The 16420-nt window shown below is 38.0% G+C and overlaps 1 protein-coding gene across 6 annotated transcripts in view; it reads right to left on the bottom strand.

Moving 5' to 3' along the window:
• The window catches only part of LOC134157869 (leucine-rich repeat-containing protein 4C), a 536647-nt gene that overhangs the window by 16804 nt on the left and 503423 nt on the right, over positions 1 to 16420 (bottom strand). Inside the window, exon 1 of one of the 6 annotated variants that reach the window (XM_062607296.1) lies at positions 2507 to 2633. The exons of the other annotated variants lie outside the window; for them this stretch is intronic. The gene's annotated coding sequence lies outside the window, so the exon portion shown is untranslated. Of the gene's footprint in view, positions 1 to 2506; positions 2634 to 16420 lie in introns of those variants that run through there. 6 annotated transcript variants of the gene reach the window in all.

The following is a 16420-nucleotide window of genomic DNA, read 5'->3' as shown; positions in this document are numbered from 1 at the left end:
AGGGGGGCCAGCATCTATCACTGTGAAAGGTTGTCTTCAGTTTCTTTAACCATTTACAGTTGAAATGTTTCATGCTAGGCATATACCTATACTATAGTCACTGAAAGGTGCACCCAATGAAGCTTTAAAGCAGATGTCATATCTTATGATAACAAATAGTTTAAAAAAAAAAAGGAGAATAATACTGATAAATCCAAAGTATTGAATTCAGGTTGTTTTGTTGTGTAACTATTGGTCCAGCATGAACACACAAAAAATATAGTTGAATAACAAAGGGGCTTATGCGTCCAGATCTCTGGCTGACAACTATTTCCTGGACCATCATTTATATTCTCTGCTCCAGAATAATGCATGAAGTACATTAAATATTTTCAGGCAGTCACTAGCAGGGGGCCAGATAAGCACTTCGTGTATATTTACATTCCAGCCCTCCTATGAAGTGTGCACCAACCTGGAGGATTTTGGCATCATAGGCACTCTCTTAGCAGAGTATTTCACAGCAGTTCCATGTGGGAGTGGGCTGCTAAGAAAAAATAGAAATGTAAGTGCTAATGTTGGATTGAAATAATGAGGCTATACAGCATATATAACCCAGCACTCCTCTGCCTTACAGACCTACATCACATAGTGGACCGTTCCACACCATAGTGTGGAAGATGATATAATTCATTGTAGAGTAAATTTTGCTATTTGCCTGATACATGTATCTGTATCTACTTCTGCAATCATGCCTAATGGCATCTGTTACCAAGTCATTGGCTGCCAGTTTCTGCACTTGATCTGCAAGAATGATTTTAAAATCTGGGCTCAAGCATCTTGGAAAAAAACACTTTCATTTCTTTACTCATATTGCTGTCCATATGCTCAATACTTTAAAAAGTTCAGGAAGTGACAAGATGTAATTACAGCCCCTAGAACCAGCGCAGATTACAGGGAGTTATGTCTCACATTGTTCACGAAGAAGAACAGAGCTCTCCTTCACTAGCTCTGATTTCTGAACTGGGATCTAAATCTCAGAAGGATTTAATGGAACACAAGAGAGTGCCTGGGTATCAGAGATGAGGAGCATGCACAGATTTAAGAACTTTCTCTAATACTGCAACCATAGATCAAAACTATCACTATCTGAGACACGATGATAGGAAAAAAAAATAATTTAATATATGTGGGCTCTTCTATGGCCCTGAGGAGGGGAATTATATAAATACCACATTCCTGTGGCTTCTTTTCTTTATAATTCTTTCCATTCCAGAAGTGTGAAGGCATTTTTTTTCTCTGTAATTCTATAGAAATTGGCTGAATTTAGTTTAGTTCTCAGATGGGATAAACTGGCATTGCTGCAGTCAAGTCAATGAAACCATAATGATTTTTATTCCAGCTGAAGTTTGTGATCCTTGTTATCTTCTACACTAGACCGATCCATTCTTGAGGAATACCGTGAGGTTCAGATAACCAACTGCTATGAAATTGCAGCTTTTATAAAATAAGCTTCAAATGGTAAAGATGAATGTTTTTAACTGTGTAATGAAGAATCTCTCTTGAAATGCTGAAAGAATGGTAACTGTACATTAAGAATGGATTTAGTTTTTTTTTTAAAATAAACTTTCCCTTTTTTAAATGATGTTATCTCCTTTATTTTTCTCTTTTTTATTTCCTTAGTACCATGAAATACAGGGTTGTAATGGTAGCTATGTAGCTATCCTGAATCGAACTGAGATATTTATCTCAAACATTTGTAACATGTTACATCTGGTGTACATGAAATTTAGAAGGTTTTGCATTAACTAAGAGATATTAACAGTTTACAGCTGTATATTCACTTTTATCTTGAACTTTCCTGGTGAGTTTTAAACCCTACATTGACAAAACCAATATATGTGTGTGCATATGTGTATCAGACTTAACTCATCCAGTGAAATTTAGCTATTTATGGAGACAAACTGCATTTTTTTTTTATATTTTACCACGTTATATCAAGAAATACCAAAGACTGATATCTTCAACTGAGACTGAAGGACGACTTTAGACATGTGGGGTATGTATCTATACTGAAGCTTGATATACACCAACAACTAGGGTAAAGTTCCCTACTGTTTTAAAAAGTTAATTCTTGAATTCCAAAGGCTTGACTCTAAGTGGAATGGATTTGTCACTCGTATCACTTTAGGGAACAGTATTTCTGTCATAACAGCACTAGAACATTGCGTTAGGATTAACTTGCAAGAAAAATCTGCTATCGTGGAATTGCTAAAATAGATTCTTTCAACTTTCTGTCTTGTTCAGCAAATACAATGGATCTTTTTCAGAATAGACAGAAATCTAGGTATATAATGTGAGCAAACTATTACTCCACGTCCTTTAGTCAACAATAACACGTGCATACTGATAATCTACCTATCAGTATTTGCAGAAGCATGCATTAGTCTCTGTTATTCCTGACATTTGTCTTGAGTGAGCCAGGGAATGACAGATTACTTGGGAAAGAGGTTGCCATGAATTATCTTACCTTTTCTAAGAGAATAACCATCATTTGGTGGGATCTATAAACATCCAGTATCTAGTATTTAGACTGCCTTCAGCAACTGCTGCTTCTTTTCTTATTTAACAAAGGTAATAAATTAATGCTTGGTGGCAAATACTGGGAGTTAAAGTCCTCTGTATAGGTAACTGTCCTGGGTTTGGCAGTAGCAGTCAGTTTTTCTCCTTCTTGGTAGCTGGTGCAGTGCTGTGTTTTGATTTCAGCCTGGGAACAGTGCTGATAATACCGATGTTTTCAGTTGTTGCTAAGTAATGTTTACCCTGACCAAGGACTTTGTGAGGCTCATGCTCTGCCAGGGAGGAGGGGAAGCTGGGAGGAAGCAGAGACAGGACACCTGACCCAAGCTAGCCAAAGGGGTATTCCATACCACAGCACGTCATGCCTGGGGTGGGTAACGGGGAGTTAGCGGGAAGGACATGGGCTTCTGGGTCGGACTCGTTTCTTGGCGGGTGGTATCGTATTCTCTTCCCTTGTTATTTTCTCTTATCATTGTTGTCATTGGTGGTAGCGGTGGTGATTTGTGTTGTACATTGTTTGCTGCACTGTTCTTGTCTCAACCTGTCGGAGTTGCACTCTTTCGATTCTCCTCCCCATCCCTTCGGGAGTGGGGAAGGGGAGAGCCCCCGGTGGGGGCTGTAAGGGGGGAGGGGTGGGTGAGGGGGGGGCATGGAAGTTTGCTGCTGCTCCACAAAAATGCCCTTCAAGACTGCCATATACTGCAGTCAGCAGAACAGTCTTAAAAGTTTCTCCTTAATGTACAGAATTAGTGTAGCAAGACACCTGTCAATTAAATTAACAGTCTGCCAGGAACTTACAAACTTCATTTTTCCTTCTTGGAGAGTACTAAATCCTCCTTTTAAAATGTCATTTACCTGCAGCCTGGTGTCCAAGTTGTCAGCATTTTTTTTTCCTTAAGTATACACAAATTGTTAAGTCATTTCAAAATTATACAGAAGAAAAAGAAAAGATTTTTTTCTTTCAATGGTTTAGCATGCTTTTCTTCTCAACAGGATCCCTCACATTTATACTAAATACAGCTTCATTTTTCAAAATGAAGTTTAATAAGCAGTATTTAAGAGGGAGAAAGGCACTTACTAGACTACATTCAATTGCACTTCACTGCTATTCTTGATCTCCCAAATTTTACTGAAAGGCAAAGTAAGACTATTATAGGGAATGGGATGAGTAATTTCATTAGTGATTGCTGAACAGACAATGCAGATACAGCATACATTGCACCTGAAAGTATAGGTAGGGTTACTACTGTCTTTGTCCTAAAATTATGATTCTCAGAGTATTGATTCAAGGATTTCAAACGGGGGTTTGCTGCACCTTTCTTGCAGATTTCAAGGAATAATGGCTGATTCCATTTGCAACAAAACACACCTAACTTCTCCAGATACGTTGTGGATGCATGGTCCTATAGCTGGACACAAAGTTATTTGGGCATTCAGTCTTTCCTTTCTCTCATGCATAAGTATGAACTAGCAAATCTATCACAGAAAGTAGCCTTTTGCCTTATGAAGGCCATTTGCCATGTCACTCTGCTCATTACATGGTGGCAAAATTATCAAATAACACAAATAAAATTGAGATCCAGACTTCATACTTAACTGAAGTGACCTGACTTTTAATCACTCTAAGGAAAAAGCTCTCTTTTCTGAGTGCACACTGAATTTTGCCATCTTGGAATGTTCTTTTAACGTGAAGTTTCCATTTCAATTCAGTACATGAAGACCAGGTGATTCAACACAAAATTACATTTATGGATGCTGGGACAATTTTTGTGCCTCTGTCCTTTATGATGACTATTGTATTTCTGTCTCAAGAAATAAAGGGAGGTTTCTAGGAGGTGGGGATGGTGGCTATGAGGAATTCAGGGTTTGATACGCATGAGTGTCTTCCCTCTGGAATGAAGTCATTAAAGGGTGCACAGTGTAAGTATTTAAATTCATTTTTTTACTGCTTTTCTGATGAATTATGACATGCCAAAGCCATGCCTTGATTAACAAATAAATTAAGGATCAGTACTCTGAGGTCCCAAGTTCAAGGGGTTGTTTTGTTTGTTTGCTTGTTTCCTTCTACAAATGTTGTTGCTGCAGAATATATGGACCCAGTCAGAGATCAATATGATCAGACAAAAGCCGTTTATTACAAAGCCTTAACTCCTTATATACTATTTCTTCCATGTACTTACAGTGATTTGGCATATCATGATTTGATACATGTCTTGAAGACCCTTAGTGACTAACATATAATTGGTTAAGCACAGGTGTGAGAACTTGACCTCAAAAGCTTGCCAACAGTTCACAGTTCTCATTAACATGGTGAATTCCAGCTTCTTCTTATCTTGCTTGCTTAAGCTTCCTCAGACCTCTCATGGCCTTGCTGTATCTTTCAGGGTTATTCAGAGTTTATGTACCAATTATCTATTCTCCTGTGAGAACACTACCTCCACATGTTGACTTCTTGATAATATTAAATTCATGTAAGGTTTACTATCATGATCTTTACCTCTTTATCTCCCCTATTTTCCCAGTCAGCTCACTCAAGGATAACTCATGTTCCATTGACCAATGAAGTGACTAAGAGGACTTCGAAAGAGAAATTGGGTTGATTGCTTCGTTTGTCTATGACATTGCTGTTTTCCACTTGTCCCTTTGGGAAAATGCTATACCACTTAGCAGTATCATATTCCCTTTTGCAATAAGCAGAAATCTCACCTTTCAGTTTAAAGTTACAGATCTGCCTTAAACAGGAGTTAAGAGTGTATATTGGAGAAGATCACAGCCTTCCATTATCTTGGATGTTCGGTCTTAATGAGGCCTGCCAGCACTTCATCCAAGTTAGAACAAAGTGCATAAAACTATCAGGACTGTATTAGAAAACAGTACTCCTAATCTTTGATGTTTGACTCCTCTCCTACTCTTGCAAAGACAAGCATGAGCTAATTGAATGTTTCTTATTACTCAAAGCAGCTGTTTGCAAAATCTGAAAACTGCAAAAAGGCTTTGCCTAGAGTCTTTTGCCATTAGTTGCAATTCTTAGGTAAAGAAAATAGTCCTGTGTCGCACCTAATGTAGTTATTCCTCTAATACATGTAGAAGAACTTTAGTGCTGTAATACTGAAGGTTACAAATTTATACCCTGCTGGTTAAAGATTCTGGGAGGATGGAGAGTGTCATTACTCTGAGTTGAAGCTGGTTTGTTCTTGAAACTCAGCAGAATAGCTTCCTGGCTCAAGATCATAGAGCTGTATACTCTTCCTCAATAAAGGATCAGATTAAAAGCAAACAAAAAAAAAAAAAAACACACAAAAAAAAAAAAAAAAGAAAACCACAGACCACCAAGCCCTCAACAACAGAAAATAAACACTCTAAGAAGCTCATCTCAGTTAATTACTACAGCCATATTTAGCTCATTAATGTCATTGACTCATGTGGTGTGAAGAACCACAACTGAAAAGATTGCACCCCAGCAAACTAAACATGAAAAATGCACTTCTGTAATTATGGATGAAATAGAATCACTGGTTTATGGTAAATCATTTCTTTGATCATCTGATACATCTGTAACATAAGGGGTCAATAACTAGATAATGCAAAAAATAAACAACAATAAACAAAAACCACAGGGCTTGCCAAAAAAAAAAAAAAACCACAAAGCAACTGCTAATTTAATTAGAAGCCGTATTTTAAGTTGCTTTCTTTTTTAAGTAGTATTTTTTCATCTTCTTCCCCTTTCCAAAACCACTGCCAATAGAATTTACTGAACAATAGCCTCTTATGCAATACACTAAAATGTACACAGCGGTTTTGATGATAATAAACTATCCAGAAGACTAGAAATACTTTTTTTTTTAGAGCCTAGGGATAAAAAAACTAAAGAATTTCATTTCTACAGACCTTACAAGAGAGTTTTATCCATCCTACCTAAGATAACCCCAAACTATCTAAAAGACATCATTTTTAATTAGTTTCTGAGGAGGAAATGCTAGCCCCAGTAAAATAATTAGAAAAATACTTTCTTTCCACAAGAGGTTCATTATGCTCTATATGTTTTTAGAACAAAATAAATGCAGTCTTGCTCAATTTTTGTAAGAAAGATCTCTATTTGTTTCATCCCTGTTAAAAGCTACATTCCAATCCCCTGTCATTCCTATGTATTTTCTTGTGGGTCAGTTATCAATAAGCATAGATACTTGGAGACTTAAAGGACTGAATCCAGCATACTTCATAATCAAATCCTTAATTCTTAAAGTAGGAGTAAGTTATCTACCTAGTTTTGAGGATCTAAGCTACAGCTAATTTTTGTGGCATATTTTTGCATTGTTTGTTGCAAATTTTCCTTGAGGTTTAAATGTCTTTTTATATTCAGTTCAGTTGAGTAATATATGAATCACAGATTTAGAAAGAGAGCCATGGTGTGTTGTCCTCTACCCTTAATTTAGTCTCATCCCTTTTTAAGTTTTTACTAGTGCAGCACTCCAGATACAAATAAAAATTATGGAGATGAAAAAGTGCAGAATTATAGTGTGCAATGGATGCTTATGCAGAGGGTCTGAAACCATTACCAGTCCTTTGAGACAGTCCTGAGAGACTAGGATTCAACAACTTGAATACTGTGCCATGCAAAGGAAATAAAATTTCTTCTGGGGAGAGGTAATGAGATGGGAAGATAAGTGTCTTCGTTACCATTTTCTATTTAATAGAATAATCATGCCTTAAAGCTCCTAAGACCAGTTCCTCAGATACTTGTTTGCAGTGTGGGGTTCCAGGCAAATAATGACATTTCTAAATGCTATTTCATCCTACTAAGGAGGTTAGCCCGACTGATTATCTATTCTGTTGTTAGTTGAGAGATGAATACATTTATGTATAAAAGTACAAACCATACATATTTCACAGATACACATGGTTGAGAAAGACGTAGGGACTGGAATGAAGGTCTGGAAAGAGGAAATGGACCCACTTGCCTACTGACACACCCTAGCTTAGTCTTGTTTGAGGGTATTCACTGGACCCATTAATTTGAAACCTAATTATGCTCTACTACTAAGCACAAATGCAGAGAACTGCATGTACCTAAGGAGACATTTCAAAGATGTTTCCTCTGTGGAACCTCTGCAATACCTATTTTTAAATCCGGACTTTCACTGAAATGAAGTTAATCTCTGCACACAGAACCAAAAGAGCATTCTCCTAATTAGTGGTGTCTGTATTAGGCCAGACGCAAACGTGAGAGAATTCCATTCAAGTCCCCAGAATCAATCAAAAACTCCTTCAAATGTGTCTTGTGGAATTGGCAAATATCTTTCAATGTGACTAAAAAATTCACATTAAAAAAAAAAAGTTGCTAGTTTTAATTACAATAGCAGAAGACATTTCTTGAACTCTATTTTATACTTTGGGCTGAAGAACACTGGGAAACAAGTCTACCAACAAAGGAACTGTCCTGGGTTCAGCAGTAGCAGTCATTTTTCCCCTTCTTGGTAGCTGGTGTAGTGCAGTGTTTTGACTTTCAGCTCGGGAACAGAGCTGATACCAAGGATGTTTTGGTTTGGCCAAGGACTTTGTGAGCCTCATGCTCTGCCAGGGAGGAGGGGGAGCCAGGAGGAAGCAGAGACAGGACACCTGACCCAAACTGACCAAAGAGGTATTCCATACCACAGCATGTCATGCCCAGGAGGTAACTGGGAGTTAGCCGGAAGGGCTGGGAGACTGCGGGGTTGGAGGAGGTATCGGTCGGAGCTTGGCCGGGCTGGGGGGGGCGAGTTATCGGTCGGCTGGTGGTGAGATGATGTATTCTCTTCCCTTGTTATTTCCTTTATCATTATTATCATTGGTGGTAGCAGTAGTGATTTGTGTTATACCTTAGTTACTAAACTGTTCTTATCTCAACCCGTGGGAGTTGCATTCTTTTCGATTCTCCTCTCCGTCCCTCCGGGAGCAGGGGGAGGGCAAGAAAAGGGGGGGGAAGTGAGCGAACGAATTACCTGACTGGGTTTAAACCACGACAGGAACAAAGATCTGCATAGTCTACCTAAAACAGACCATGTTCTGAAATTGAATAACTTGGAAAATCTTTCTTTGTTGAAGACTTGCTTCTTAAAAAAATATAATAATGCTTATGACATAATTGATAGCCTTATGTCCCCAAAATGCTGTAGGGTCTGGATGCATTTCATTTGAAAAGATATCCTGCAGCATAACAAAGATGTACAGCTTAGTGCACCTGGGATTCAGCATGCACTAAGATGACTTCCCAAAACTCCACATCTTCAAAGATTTCATCTAAAAACCTATCACCCATGGGTTTGTTCTTTCTGCAACCTTGAAAATCAAATTACATTAAACACAGAGCATTTTAGTCTTATTGTCACCAGCAACAGATACAATTCAATCCAAATTATAACAGCCAGTAAAATCAGCAAAGATCACTGTTTTTATAATTACATGATCACTAGAACATGGAAATCATGATCAGTTTTGAATAACAGCTATAGATGGACACAGTGCTTTTATAATCCATTAAAGGTATCTTAATTTGTACATCCTTATCAGGGTTCCACTATTTCAACAGATTGGTGCTTCAAAGGACCTTTGTCTGAACACACAATGTTCCATACCAGCGGCCCTGCAATCAGCAATAAAATATAATGAAACAACGTTAACAGCACAGTGTGCTAGCTTGAGCAGCATGTAATTCAATAAGTTTTGCAAGTTTGGCCAAGATAATTCCAACCTATCTGTAAATAGAAAACATTTTTTTCACCATGAGAAATTGCTTCCAGAGCAAGTAAAGACAGTCTGTTATTATTACTAAAGACAGTCTATTATTATTACCAACTGCACACACAGAATGGACTGATGACTGAATAGAAGTAACTGTGTTTTCACTTCACAGGCACACAGAGTCAGTAAAAGAAGTTTTTCTTCTGCTCCCACAATTCTCCAGTGACACTGTTAGGTACTTTCAGCTTCACTTCATAGACCAGTTCGGTTTGAAAGGGACCTTAAGGATCACCTAGTTCCTACCCCTGCCATGGGACGGGGCAGGAACTTGGAGCAACGTTCCACTAGACCAGGCTGTTCCAAGCCCTGTCCAGCCTGGCCTTGAACACTTCCAGGAGTGGGGCAGCCACAGTTTCTCTGGGTAACCAGTGCAGTGTCTGACCACCCTCATAGTGAAGAACTTCACAGGATCAGACTGGTTTATATTGTAAGAGACCTTAAAGCTCATCCAGTTCCAACCCCCTCCCATGGGCAGGGACACCTTCCACTAGACCAGGTTGCTCCAAGCCCTGGCCTTGGACACTGCCAGGGACTGGGCAGCCACAGCTTCTCTGGGCAGGCATTTGAAACATCAAGTATTGCTTACTGCTTTAAGCAAGATACTGGACTTCACGATTGCATGACCTGATCTAACATCATAAAACCTCTCCCAGCCAGTGGTAGACTGCTAGCTCTGTCTCATTGCAACTGCTGCCTTAGTGATCACACTACATGCAATAGCATGTCCGGCCAGGGGGAATTTATGGGTATTCCCTGCAGGCAAAGGAGGCTGGGCAGCTGGAGGCAGAGCAGTGAGGGTGCGGAAACACTGCGCCAGGCTGAACCACAATAAGAAATGAGAGAATGAGGGAGCTGCTGACAGCCTGCACACAGAATGATCAGTTTCTTTCAGAAACGGGAAAAGTAAAACAACACTCAGCAGTGACTGAGCAGCCCTGAACTATCACTTCACTAAGTGTTGCAGTGACTGGCTCTGTGCCCAAGGCAAAATTACATCTAAACTCTCACATGCAGCTGAGCAGCTGGGAGAGAAATGATGGAGTGTGCAGGGACTATCTAAGTTAACTTGCCATTCCTACTTGATCCTAAAAGCAGCTGAAGATTGCAACCTCAGGGTTCAGCCTAAAAGTTATAAATGTATATTTTTGCAGCCAAATGTAGTGCTGTTATGTGATAAAGGTGTGTCCCTACAGGAGATTTAAACCTCCTTATTTAGGCAAGTTGCAGCTCCCAGAGTCAGGTCCCCGGTGCTGTCCTCTTACTTCTGCTCTCCCCAAAACCAGGGAAATGACATTCCCCCCCAAAAAAATGCAGTTGGTCTCTGTTATTCATCACTAAGAGGTACCAGCAGGGTACCTAGATTTAAATGTGGTGGCCAGGGGGTGTTTGATGGTATTGTGAATCATAGAATCATAGAATAGTTGAAGTGGCTTAAACCTACAACTTTACTGAACCAAATAAAAAGCTACAAAACCCTGTGTTTCCAATTAGTCATTGATATATATAAATATATATGTATATAATTAGAGGAATTTAAAAGAAAACCCCTTTCAGCACAGGTTATTTTGTAACTGCTACCTGTGCAGGAATCCCATGCTTTCCACCGAAACACTCTGTACGTCCCTCAGGGATGGGAAAAAAAGATGAGAATAATCCCTAGGTTGAGCTAGTAAGGCAGCTCCCCACCTGTCTCCCCACATATGAGGGGACATATGAGTGAAGCTACAGATCAGCTAGCTACATGACAGATGGATATTTCATTTTTTAAGATGATGAATAGATACTGTCTAAAGCTGTGTTGTTAGCCGTTCTTCATGCTGAGTTAGAGTCACTGTGAGATCAGCTCATCTGTACTCACTGTACATACTGTACTCAACTCTTGACAGGGAAAAGACAGCTGGTTTAGTTTCCTCTCATTTTAAGTTTAATTTTCTCTTCTTAATCTGAGTTTTAAAGGGTCTCACAGAAGTGTCAACTCTGTATTGCTTGATGATGGAGTTTCAGTAGTCTAAGGTGACATTTTAGGTTTTGGTTTAATAATCTCTGGTGCTACTGCTCCCTGCAGAGAAGGATTAAGTCACCAACACATTGCTGTGCACAGTAGAGACCTCATTTGGCAGAATATGAGAGGAAAGTTGCTCCCCAATAGCTATTCATACCCCAAAAGTGGGCAAGAGTAATGAGGAATAAAGCAGTCAGAGAAATTCAGAGCATGCCCACCTTCTGCAAAAAGACTAATTAGAGGACAAGGGGTATTTAAAAGTCTTTGAAGAAAATCTTTTGGTATACAGAAACAACTCCAGCTCCTGTGACTGTAGACCAAAAACGAATCTATGGCGTTTCCTTCTGCACCAAACTTAAAAATAAGGATGTATATGCAGATCGATAAAGCATGTGTAGTACATTGCAACTCTGTTTGCATGGGCAATATCCTTTAAAAAGAACCAGAAATATTTAGCTAAAGATGATACACAAGAAATGTAGAAATCGATAACAAAATTCTCTAGACCACAGCTCTCAAAATATGGCTCTATATTTTCTATATTTGCCTATATTTTTTTCTATATCTGTAGACATACAGTTATCTATATTGCTACAAATTTACACTTACCCTAGCCAGCTGTTTTCATTACAATCAATGCCCAGCTCCCTGATGTTATTCCACTAATTGTTCTAATGGAAGTTAACCCTTAGAAAGCAAGTTCAAATGCCTGAAGACAACATGCTGAAAATTCATTTTAAAGCTGTGTTTTACTAATGGTGCATATAAGTAGGACTGAAGATAAGTACTTATCTGAAGTAAGGTATAGAAATGAGTGACAAAATTATTTTTGTACCTGCTAATTCCCTTTCTTTTGAGCTCAAAGGCAAAACACTTTTGTAATCACTTGGTTTTATAAATTTCTCCAGATATTAAGATTATGGTTTAAAAATATGGCTACATGCAAAAAAAAAAATAAAATTACTTTGTAGTTATTAGAAAGGTTATGAAGGGTGGTGTCAGTCTTAATAATGAGATTATCAAAACCACAGGCCACATATTTAAATTTTGCATTGTTCAGATACTTATATTTTTCATTAAGAAAGGAATAGTACAAGAACATACTGTAAACAGAAAATTTAATTTAAACCCAAAAGATCATTTGCCTGTTTTTCACTTTTTCTTCTCTATACTTCAACACTTTTCCTGCAGTGCTTTGATCACAAATAACAGCATTATGTTGGTGCATAAACTGCAGAAGCAAAACCTGACTGGTGTTTATTCGTTGTCCAAGCTGTAGAAAGTGCAGTGTGCAAAAAGCGCATGCATTGGCTATAAGAATTCTCTCAGCTTTAACAATTTATGTTGTTATTATTAGTAACATTGTGTGAGCAGGCATGTTTCCCAGGATTTTCTATGTACAAAGCAGAGTCCAAAGTTCTTGCCTTTCCTGTGGTTAGGCTTTATTATAGCAAGAAAAATAACAAAATAGATTAACATTTCAAAATATGAATGTTTCTGTATAGAACTCCACAGACTTAGCTGCTGGTAGTTTTCCTCCCTCAGAATGCCTTAATCTTTCCTCTTCAGTAGAGCCATTTCTTCTTCCTTTATATTCAGGTCATGATAATGAGTTACCTGCCTTGTTAAGTCATTGTTCTGCTATTGACAACTCTTATGATTCTATAATGAGATATTAGTTTTAAATGTCAAATTCGATTGCCATCCTGCAGTCAATCACGACATTTTCTGCACTTTGAAATAACTACTGGCCATATATCTAATACTGGGATTTGCTGCAGTACGTGTTTTTTGCTGCTTTTAGTAAAATAAAGCCAGGCTTCCCTGAGAGTTAATGGCCACTTCCTAGATTTGATTTCATGCTTAGTGGGCTGAATAATCAGACTGATCAGGAATTTCACAGGAATTCCCTCCCTCCCCCCAAATCCTTGGCAATAAGACAAATTTCTCAGGGCTTCCAGTGCCCAAAAGGTTTTTCAGCCCTATTTAGAGACAATATCTAAGACCATCCTGCCTGCTACAGAGTGAGGGGAACTGAAGCACATTTCTCTGAAGCTCTGTAAGTCTGGCTTAAGACGATTACCTAAGAGTTTCTTGTTGCCCATTTTTTGCACCAAGGCTTATATTAGGAGTGCTGGTTTCCTCAGCACCTCAGGAATCTTAATATCTTAACTTTTTTCTCACTTCAGTTTGCTTGAAACAATATCTCAGACTTCCTAGGCCACCCAGATGGAATTTGTAAAGTTTATTCTACAATTATTTTTTTTACCCTCTTTTTTTTTTATTTGTGCAGTAATGAGTTTCAGCATCCAGCCAGTTTTACTGCACAAAGGCATGTGCGCATGCAGGAAGTCTGCAGGAGGTTGAGGATAATGCAGATAAACACATTCCGTAATGCAGGGGAAAAGCTGTTCAGAAAAGGACTCTGAAGTTATAATGGCTACAAAACCAATTTTATATCAGTCAGAAAAAAAGCACATTAACATCAGGGAATATTAGGGAAATAATAGAAAACAAAGCCATTGCTATTCCCTCTTTAAATGCTTGATATTCCTACTTCTTGAACACTGTGTTGAATTTCAGCAAGGATGTAAGTGGAACTGAAGAATGTTTACAGAGCAGTAGTTGAGGTGAGGCAAGACATGCAACAGATTCTATATGGGATATGCCAAAATGGACTACAATTTTACAAAAGAAACAGAAGAGGACAAAATAATGGAAGTCTATAGAAAAACACATGATGAAAAATAATAAGAATTGACCAGGTTTTGCTGCTTTTCTCTATACAAGCAGTAGAATGTACAAGTGAATGTATCAGAACACAAAAGAAAAGGCTTTTCATAAAACACATAGTTGAAGAAATGGATGCTAGGCAAGTATCTGGAAGAGCAATCCAGTAAAAGTTATTAAGTATAAGCCCACCTCAGGCTCAGAAATTAATCTGAGCTGAAACCAGTCACAGACTGAAGACTACTTACCTAGGGAAGAAGCATAAATAGTTGACCACCTCTAGCTCTTTGTTGCATTCACAAAATTCCTTCTGGAAATGGAACACCAGCACAATCCTGTGGTGGTACTGAACTAGTAGCATCATCCTTATGTTGAGGTACCACTGAAAAGTGTGGTGCCAACACCATTCTCCTGGCACCTGCCTTAGAGATATTGATCTGCATTGCTGAGATACCTTCTCAGTCTGCTCTTCTCTAGGTTAAACAGCCCCAGCTCCTCATAACAGAGATGCTCCAGACCCCTGATCATCCTTGTGGCCTTCGCTGGACCCTCTCAAGTAGCTACTTGTATTTCTTGTGCTGAGGAGCCCAGAACTGGACATACTACTCCATATGTGGCCTCACATATGAGATTACCTCCCCATCACCTCCTAGTATTTATTATTGCACGGCATTATGTGGCCTTCTCATAATCCCAAAAGCCAAGATGAACCTTGACCCATCCTTGTTCCCAGCTCCACTAATTCAACAAGTTTGGGACAACTTCTGATTATCTGGAAAGGAACTTCTACTTATTTTTATTGCAATGCTTCAGAAATTTTCTAGTAAGTGTTTTCCAATAAGTGGTCATGTGTTTTTTTCTTGGGTTTTGTTTTTTACCTACTGCTATTCATTAGAGACTTAGGAGCATTTTACGACAGCATCACATAAACATTAAACAGCATTAAGTTTCCACTCAGAATTAGCCTGACTGGTGCTAAAGAAATCAATGAAGTAGAAGCAAAGCTGAATCAACATCAGATGCTTTCAAATATCTGTCTCCATTCATCATAGACCTAGGCATAAACAAATGGTTACTCAGATGACAACCTTAGAGTTTACATCCACTGAAACCTATTTCTTCTATGTTGTAGAGTTCAAAGTGCTTTTAGTTTTATGCTGAAGAGTCACATAGGCATTTTTGTGTGCTCACATCTTAATTACAACAAAAAGTTTCTACCCTTTTCTTTCTAGAGAAGTTGTCACTGAGATTAAAGTTGTTGTTCAAAGCACATCTAAGCAAGAAGGTGACTTTAGGGTTCATTATTTAATTAATCAAACAACCTGTTAATTAAATGTATCTGGGCCTAATTAAAGTAGAGATATAACGCAGAAACACAGTGAAACTGTCAGCTAGGTGCATGAGACTTGAGCCATCAAGCCAACTGGAGCTCACTGTATTGCTTAATTACATTAAAGCTAAGATTTTCAAAGGAGCCTAGGAGAGAGAATCGGCTGTGTATCTACTATTGCCCTGGATATGTAAAACTCTACATGGGTGTGCCTACATCACAGCAATAAGCTCTATTCCACATGGCTGCTCCTGCCAAGCTTGTTCAGCTGCTACAGTCTTAACACATATGAGGCTAGTGTAAATTCTGTGCATCTAAGTGAATGTCAAAGTCAGACGTATAGATATGGTATATCTCTAGCGTTCAATCCCCCTACTACCCTTTTCTACTATTGTTTCAAAAGCAATGAGCTGCAACAAGGTGTATATGAAACTGCCTTATGCAGTTGCTGTATTCTCCATAGGAGTAGAACTTTTCCCATACTCATGTGATAAGACAAAGACAGCACCTATATCATTTGAGAACAGATTTCACAGTCTAGGATTAGTAACATAGATTGGAGCTAGAAGTGATATATGCTTAGGTCTATCTGAACTGTAATGGGTTGGTCTTCCCACTTCAAGACTAATCTGTTCAATCAAGGATAATATATACTTTGTACTCAAATATTTCTTATGCAAAGGTGAGCTACATTATTTTTCATTACAGTTATTCTGAAATTAATTATGTTTTACATAATGTATAATTAATAATGATATATTATTACAATATACCAGATATAATAATTATTCCATACTGTATAACATTTAATATACATTATTAAATTATAATTAAATAATATAGTAATTATCTTATATAGAATTATTCATAGATACAAATATATGGATATATAGATATCTAATAATCTAATATTATAATAACTGTATATAAAACATATAAGAACATATACAGTATATATTATGCATAATTAAATGATATATAATAACTCCTACAGATAATTAAATAATACTTATATCTAGTATATA

This window comes from Pezoporus occidentalis, unplaced genomic scaffold, assembly GCF_034315485.1.
Source record: "Pezoporus occidentalis ecotype Australia unplaced genomic scaffold, CSIRO_AGI_Poc_V1 ctg121, whole genome shotgun sequence".
Taxonomy (NCBI): Eukaryota; Metazoa; Chordata; class Aves; order Psittaciformes; family Psittacidae; genus Pezoporus; species Pezoporus occidentalis.
The sequence above is the reverse complement of the archived record's forward strand: the minus strand, read 5'-3'. Positions and strand labels throughout refer to the sequence as shown.